The 8,447-nt window shown below is 41.7% G+C and overlaps 1 non-coding gene across 1 annotated transcript; it reads left to right on the top strand.

Annotated features, from left to right (window-relative positions):
* The first annotated feature begins 4,944 nt into the window (after positions 1 to 4,944).
* On the top strand, positions 4,945 to 5,103 carry LOC118579054. Its single transcript, XR_004944421.1, has one exon. It is a non-coding gene; the product is annotated as a U1 spliceosomal RNA (small nuclear RNA).
* The last annotated feature ends 3,344 nt before the right edge of the window (positions 5,104 to 8,447 follow it).

The following is an 8,447-nucleotide window of genomic DNA, read 5'->3' as shown; positions in this document are numbered from 1 at the left end:
ATAGGCAGTTATACAAAGAAATAAATAGTTTTAGAAAATAAAGTCTTTAAAAAGACAATAAAAGTAATATAAAAGAAATAAGCCACATAAAAAGTGGAAAATACACAGAGAGTCTGGATTATGTATATTATTATGTTTTCTTTGAATTTCTTGACTGTTAATAAGCTAACTGCAGAAAGACATTTGATTGTAAAGGCTGCTAAGCTAAACCAACATATATATTTTAAAGGTATTTCGACCTTGGGTTTAAGCATATGTTGCTTTGGCAAAGAGGTTCTGTTTTCATTTCCACAGAAGATGAGAACCAGTGGATTGCTTTCAGGTTAATATGGTTTGATCAAACAAAACCCCCTGAAAAATCTCCAATGGGAACAGATGGCCCACATGATGCAACATTTCAGAGCACCTCTGTTGCAGTTTCCTCTGAGTTCTGCATCCAGAAAGGCTTCAAGGCTGCTGGCTAAGATGATCCAGCCCCACAGACTACTCCAGTCATGACTTGACCATAATCCTGAATTTTTCAGGGCCCACCAAAGATTACCAGTATCCACAAACAGCAGGAAGTAGCCTAGAAAATTATGCCCACATTCCCAAAATATGGATTATAGATGTTTGTTTTTGTTTAGGGGGCTTGGTTACAAATTGTTACTGGTCATAGTCATTTGCTTTCTGAAAGGAGAAAGGGAGATATGATATAGATAAAAAAGATAAATTATATTGAATCTACTTTGATCCAAAAAACAACTGTTAATAGCAAAATACCTTACTTTGATATGGATTTTGGTATAATGATACAAATTTAAAGTTAATTTTGCTACACTGTATATATGTTTCTATTCTTGTTTAAAGGATTTTTGTATATTGATACAAAATTAAGGTTAGTTTTGTTACAACATATTGTATATATGTTTCTATTTTTGTTTAAGGTATTATACCTATGCAGTTCATTTAAAATATAAGGTAAAGTTCTAATTTTTGAAAGCTATTATTATAAACTATTTAGGATAATAAAAAATAGGTTAGTAGTTAGTCTTCTACAACAATCAAGTTTGTAAATATGTCAAGTATGTTTTCAGGATCATATAGAGATTTTTGGGGCTTTTTTTGGTTTTGGGGTTTTTTGTTTGTTTGTTTTTCAAGACAGGATTTCTCTGTTTAGTTTTAGTGCCTGTCCTGAATCTCACTCTGTAGACCAGGCTGGCCTCAAACTCATAGAGATCCACCTGGCTCTGCCTCCCAAGTGCTGTGATTAAAGGCATGTGCCACCACTGCCCAGCAAGATATATTTTAGATAGATGGTCTTCAAATACTTCAAAGACCTATAGAATATGGTATTTAAAATATTTTGTTAACATAGGATTTTTCATGACAATGAGATACATCTGCTCCTGGCAGTGCCAATTCACCCCAAAGTAGATGTTGGGCATTGAGGAAACTCCTTATAGAGTTTGCTTTCATTGTGGCAGGCGTAGTTATTTGGGCAAGCAACTGCTCTTGCTGGACTGCTTGATAATATGTTGTATAAACTGGACATGCAGAACCCATGGGAAAATGACCACTGAGCTGTGGTCATATTTTATTTGTACTGAAATGTGATTTTATTTGTATATTAATAAAGTTGCCTTGGGGTCAGAGCAAACCATAGCAGAAGCTGGGCGGTGGTGGTGCACACCTTTAATCCCAGCACTTGGGAGGCAGAGCTAGGCAGGATCTCTGTGTGTTCAAGGATACAGCCAGCATGGATACCAACCATAGAAGACCTGGAGGTCTGTACAGATAGGCAGTGACAAGGAGGTCATGTGGTTGGGTTTACAACCAATGAGAAGGCAGAACAGAAAGTCTATATAAAAGACAGGACACAGGAAGTAGGTCTCTTGCGGAGAGGAAAAACAGAGCAGCAGTGAAGAGTAAGGTTTTCAGCTCTCAGCTATTGCTCTGACCTTTTGACTTTTAACTCTGCAATTGGCTCTGTGTTTCTTATTTAACAAGACCATTACATCTACACTGAACTTTGCCAAAACAAGATGAGGTGGTCCTTCAGGTTCCTGCTTCTCAGGAGAAACTGCCAGATACTCTAAAGGACTCAGAGAAAAGTCACTGATGAACTTTGCCAAAATAGGCAAAACAGTCCTTTAAATTTCCTGCTTCACTGAAAAGTATGCTAGAGACTTTAGACCTATAGGCTGAAGATGGATGCCCCAACATTACAGAGGAACTTCGGGTGACTGTCCAGGCAACTAGATGTCTCTGTCATTTCTAGACTTTTGGAAGTTGTTTACAATCCACTTCCTGTTTACTTAGGTAATAGTATATCCTCCTGGGATCTTTGATGGAGTTGAAGACTAGTTATAATTATAGTTTTCCTTAGTTACGGTAAAAGGTAAATTAGATATAAAACTTTAGACTCACAAAAATAGGATAGATGGTAGAGTATTTTCCTTAATTTTGCCAAATACAAATAGACTAGACACTGTAACTATAATTCTTTCTTGATAACTATTTTTGTTATATGTAATTTTACTATGTTAAAGTGAAAAACTTCCTTTTTGATTAGACAAAAAAGGAGAAGTGTTGTAGGATGGTCTTTCTGTATGTTGTATGAATATGTGTTGCTACTATTGGTTAATAAAGAAGTTGCTATGGCCTATAGCAAGGCAGAATAGAGTCAGGGGAGATGCTGATCCCTGCTAGGGGAGCAAGATGTAATAGAACACAAGTAACGCCACAAAGTGATGTAACAAAACATAGATTAATTGAAATGGGTTGAATTATGTTGTAGGAGCTAGTTAATGATAAACCTGAGCCATAGCCCAAACTGTTTGTAATTAATTTAAACCTCTATGTGTTTACTTGGGACCAAGTGGCTGTAGGACATAGGAAAACTTCCAGCTATACCACATGTTCGTTTAAAATCCTGCAAGCTCTAGGACTTCAGCAGAGTAGAACATCATGGTTATAGAGAAATAGCATGTTGCAAGTTGGGAACCAAAATTTTCTTGGACTGCTTTAGGCCTTTCATGCACTTTGAACCTTTGCATCTGACTTAAAACCCTCATGATTATTAGGTAAAGCATAGGGCTGTATCTTAAATCATAACAAACTGTTAGCTTCCAATAACCCAAAGCTAAAATGCGCTAACAGTTGAAACCTATATAAAATGTCCCCATTTTGCTGTAGCTCACCTACTTGGCACTCCACTGATGCATTGATAAATGTGTTTACCTATGACTTTCCTTGTTCTGTGTCATGGGGTAACTTGAGTCTGTGTTCCCTGACTGGGGTAAATAAATGATGTTCCTATATCCTTGAAAGTGGAGAGGTATTTTTTCATGTTGATGCTAGTGACTGGTTTAGGTGTGGGAAGTCTGCCTGAGGGCTTCTGAGAAAGGTTTTCCTGCTGATAAAAAGCTACATGGGCTGGGCAGTGTTGGCGCACGCCTGTAATCCCAGCACTTGGGAGGCAGAGGCAAGCAGATCTCTGTGTGTTCGAGGCTAGCCTGGTCTACAGAGCTAGTCCAGGACAGGCTCCAAGCTACAGAGAAAACCCTGTCTCGAAAAACAAACAACAACAACAACAACAAAAAGCTACATAGAAAGTGTTGGTCTTGACTTTGTGCTGGATTCTGTGTGGCTGTGACCTCTGGGTGTCAAAAGTGAAAAAATGGAAAAAGATCAGGGTCCCTGATGTCAGTGAGAAGTTAAATGAATAAACTGAAGAGGTCACTTCTCACAGTTTTTGTTTATATGAGATAATATCTTCCTCTTATGGTGGAAGACAGTTGAGTCTGGAATGGAGGGGTTTAAGTGTAGGAACACTGGAACAGCAGAACAGCATCCTCTCATATGGTTGAAGTTCAGAGACATTAGGGTTAGATTTGAATTTGAAAATCATCTATAAAGAACTACTGCATAAATAACATGTATTAATTGGCATTACTATAACAAAATATTTGAGATAATCAGTCTATAAGGCAGAAAATTCATTTTCATCATAATTTTGGAGGTTTTGGTCCAGGGTTGGCTGAGCTCCTGCTTTGGAGCCTATGACAAGACATTCTATTCTGAGATACTTGGCAGAGGAGGTAGACAGAAAATGGAGAAACTGGGAAAGGGCTGAAGTCCCAATGCCCCCATTTCCAGTGACCCAGTTTTACTACGATCCATATCTTAGATGTTCTTCCACTTCACAATAGCTTGACAGACTGATGACCAAGACCTTAAGGCACCTGGTCTCCAGGGGGACGTTTATCCAAACCACAGCATTGCACCTCTTAGAAAATGGTCTTCTATTTGGGGAAACTACTTCTGTGCTTGAGGAATTGTGATGATACAGCAAAACATTCCACCCACAATTGAATATGGCCATAATTGAATAGGGTCATAGGTTCTCACCTATGTCCAAATCCTGGGCCAGGAAATCACAGAGGTGTTAGCGACTGCCTGGTGAGGAGAGCTCATGAGAAAGTGGTTTTAACATCTGACTCCCCAGAGGCTGCTTGGCTTAAGCCTGGATTGTGTGGACCTTGGTAGTGATTTGCTCATGACAACATGAGTGTGATGTCTTTGAAAGCGGGTTATAAGCAGCTTGAACTTTATTGATTCTCATATTGTCCAGCAAGTTATCATCCCAGGTTGGTTATGATCTCTTCTATGTATTGTTGGAGGAAGTGTATGTAAAACGAAGCTGGATGCAGTCCTGTTGAAGATCCCACAGACTGCTTGGCCTTGGTTGAGTAGAGCACCCAGGTTGTTGTGGACAGTGTAATGTCACAGGCTGGATGCCATAATTACCTTGGTATATCTCAGTCTCTCTAATAGCTGTTTGCCTTCAGGCTCTGTGACTGACCTAATCTCATGACTACTGGGCAAAACTCTTGGAATGCATCACTAAGTTTGGCAGACCTCTACCAAACCTAAAGCTAAGAATCTCTAATATAACATTCGATATTAACAGGAGGGAAGATATTATGGTCAAGAAAGTCGTCTCCCGGGACAAGACTTATCCTTTGCACCTGGGAGGTGCTGAGCCAAGATTTTCCCAAATGCAGGGAAATCAACTGCATACTTTGTGGTAGTGGGAGATTGTGTTCATACAATCTCCCATTAATTAAAAAAAAGATAACACATGAACCAATAGAAAATGTTTCTGTTCTTAGCTATAGCTCACCTATCTGATGCCCTACTTTTCTTATCAAATATATTAATTTATGACTTTCTTGGTCCTGGGGCTATAAAAGTTTGTTTATCCTTTTCCATGGCAGAATATGTCATTCAAGGTACGTGAACTCATGTTTCCAGGTCACTCATATTGGGCTCAAAATGAGCAGTTTTCTCATGGCCTTTTACAGCAGAGCTCTGCTTTTTTGTCAACAGCTCTGGTCTAATGCTACTAGACCTGGGTGAGGAAACCCAGCCCGACCTGTCCAGTGTCTTCATGGACCCTCAGTGTAGCAGTTCTTCCTCCTGGGTTGGGGCAGGATTCTTCCTGGACTAAAGATCATGTGACTGACTAGTAGACAAGGAAGGGCAGGTCTTTCTGGCCCACGCTTATATGAAGAGTGGGTGATATTATCAGCACATTTTTAGGTTTTACTGTTGTCTTCTAGGAAGAGGCAATCCAGACTTTATGGCCTGCACTGGGAAAAAGACTTCTGGTTTTTATACCCCACCTCAAGGAAGAAAGGGCAATGGCAGTAACAAGGTCAGGGGGTCTGGAAAAGAATGTCTCTGCTCTCCTTCCATTTCAGTTTTGAGCCCTAGCAGGACCTGAAGGGTGATTCTGTAGAAGTAGAAGCCCTGTAGAGACAAGGCTACACAAAATACATACCACAGGCAGGCAAAAAAAAAAAAAAGAAAAGAAAGAAAAGAAAAAGAAAGAAAAAAGAAAAAGAAAAGAAAAAAAGAAAAAGAAAGAAAGAAAAGAGAAAAGGAAGAAAAAAAAACCAGGCATGGTAGCTTGTGTGTGCCTGCAATCCCACTATTCAGGAGACAGAGGTCAGGAGATCAGAAATTCAAAGTCATCCCTGGCTAGATAGCAAGTTCTAGGCCAGTCTGAGTTACACAGAGACCCTGTCTCCAAAAACAATTTCAAAATGCCTTGGAAAGCTGGGTGGTGGTGGTGCACGCCTTTAATCCCAGCACTTGAGAGGCAGAGGTAGGCGGATCTCTGTGAGTTCGAGGCCAGCCTGGGCTACAGAGTGAGTTCCAGGAAAGGCACCAAAGCTACACCGAGAAACCCTGTCTCAAAAAACAAAAAATAAAAAAAATAATAAAAAAACCAAACAAACAAAAAGCCATGGAAGGTCGGTTGGGCATTGTGTGACAACTACCTTTAATTCCAGCACTTGGGAGCTAGAGGCACACAGATCTCTATGAGTTTAAGGATAGCTTGTAACACAAAATCTTAAAAGGTCCTATTAATTAAAAAAACAAAAAAACAAAAAAACAAAAAAACAAAACTGGAGTCAGATATTGGGGTGAAAACTGAGAGATCAGAGGACTAGAACAAGCCAAGCTACAAGTTCTTCCTGCTAGGAAATCCTCAACCCAAGAGAGAGCTACTTCCTGTATACTCACGCCTATGTACCTTTCTGTGCCCGTCATCTTACTTCCTCTCTCTACCCAGTTACATCACTTCTTTCCGCCTAGCTCTATCACTTCCTGCGTATCTGTACAGACCTCCAGACCTCTATGGTTAACTAGTGCTGGGATTAACTAGTGCTACCATGCCTGGCTCTGTCCCCAGTGTGGTCTTGAACTTACAGAGATCCGAATGAATCTCTGCCCCCTGAATGCTAGGATTAAGGGCGTTTGCTACCCCTATGTTTAATATAGTGGCTGGCTTTTTCCTCTGACCCCCAGATAAGTTTTATTGGGGTGCACAAATAAAGTATTACCACAGTAGCCTGGTCTATATAGTGAGACCTGTGCACACCCCAACCCCATCCCGCAAAACCATGCAACCTCAAGAAAACAGTAAAGGCAGGGTAGAGCCTCTAGCTACAAGTAGAACTGTGGTTAGACCACCCTCTTTCAAAGCACTAATTACAAGACACTGGCTTACAGGTCTGTTACTTTAAGAAAATACAGTCAGGGTCTGGGGAGGAGATGTTGCAACCTTATTGCTGGAAAAAAAAATTCTTTTAAAGCCCATTTATACCGAACTTTCCCAGAGTCGTATCTTAGTAAAACACGATATTCACAGTGAAATGGGCACCTTACCAAAATGTATTGCCCATTTATAGATATCATTGTTGAGTTTGAGTTTGAAACTGTAAAACTCCTTTTGCAATAAAATAAAAAGAAAGGAAGAAAGAAAAAGATGTTTTAGGGACAGCAAGGTGGATGAGCAGGTAAAAGTGTTGTTGGACAAACCTAGTGACCTGGATTCCATCTTAGAAGCCCACCATGAAAAGAACCCATTCCCCAAAGCTGTTCTGTGAGGCCCGCAAGCTCTTGTACTCAAAACACACGTCATAGGTGTATAAGAATAATTTTTAAAAGACGTTTTAATGAGCTGGAAACGCAAATGGCTAAAGTCAATCCCATAGTTATTTAGACATGTTAGTTAGGAGCTGGTGAGCTGGCTCAGAGGGTAAAGGTATTGCTGTCAAGCCGGATGACCTGACTTTGAACCCTGGAGCCCACATGGTGGAAGGAGAGAACCAACTCCTGCAAGTTGTTCTCTGACCTCCATGTGTGAGCCCTGGTAGCATGTCACCGGCCCACCTTCTGCACCATAAATAAGTAATTAGTTTATTTTCAAGAACTGAATACCAGGTTTCACACTATTGTTTGTAGGTAGAATTTGCAAATGGCTAGGACCAAGGACAATATGTAAAGATGACTGGGTTTAGGGTGGAAGCAAAATGAGTTGTGGACTGGGAGGGAGAAACACACACCAGTGTTCCTCCTAACTCAATGGAGTCTTAAACCTGTTTTTATGACACCGAGGTTATGATAACCCAGAGCTGGTGCAAACCAGAAGAGGATGCCCAGTGTAAAAAAACCAGACACCGAGAAAAGCATAAGCATCTTGGAATTATCTGAACGAGACGCTGCTAAAATCCCAGCTGCCGACACCTCCCAGCCCAGGCTGCAGGCCAAGATTAGGGCAGACGAATCGCTCGCTCTTCGAAGGGTGAAGTCCAGCTGCGCAGTCCGGCCGTGTGACCTTGCCAGGCCGGCAGTCGTTTTTGGAAGAGGCTGGTGGAGCATCTCAGTCGCGCCCATCTGGGGGTGCAGCGCCTCACCCACCCGGCCTGCGGCCGGTGGGCTCCGGAAGGGTGGGGTAGGGGGTGGGGGTCGTACCAGCCCCGCCCGGCCGCCGCAGGCTGCGCATCTCCGCAAGCTCCGGGCCGCGTCCTCCCCGGGCGCCGCGCGGCGCTGATTGGCTGGGCGGTGGCGGCGGCGGCGGCGGCGGCGCGAGGCGATCCGGCGCATTCTCC

This window comes from Onychomys torridus, chromosome 2 (genome assembly GCF_903995425.1).
Source record: "Onychomys torridus chromosome 2, mOncTor1.1, whole genome shotgun sequence".
Lineage (NCBI taxonomy): Eukaryota > Metazoa > Chordata > Mammalia > Rodentia > Cricetidae > Onychomys > Onychomys torridus.
The sequence above is the reverse complement of the archived record's forward strand: the minus strand, read 5'-3'. Positions and strand labels throughout refer to the sequence as shown.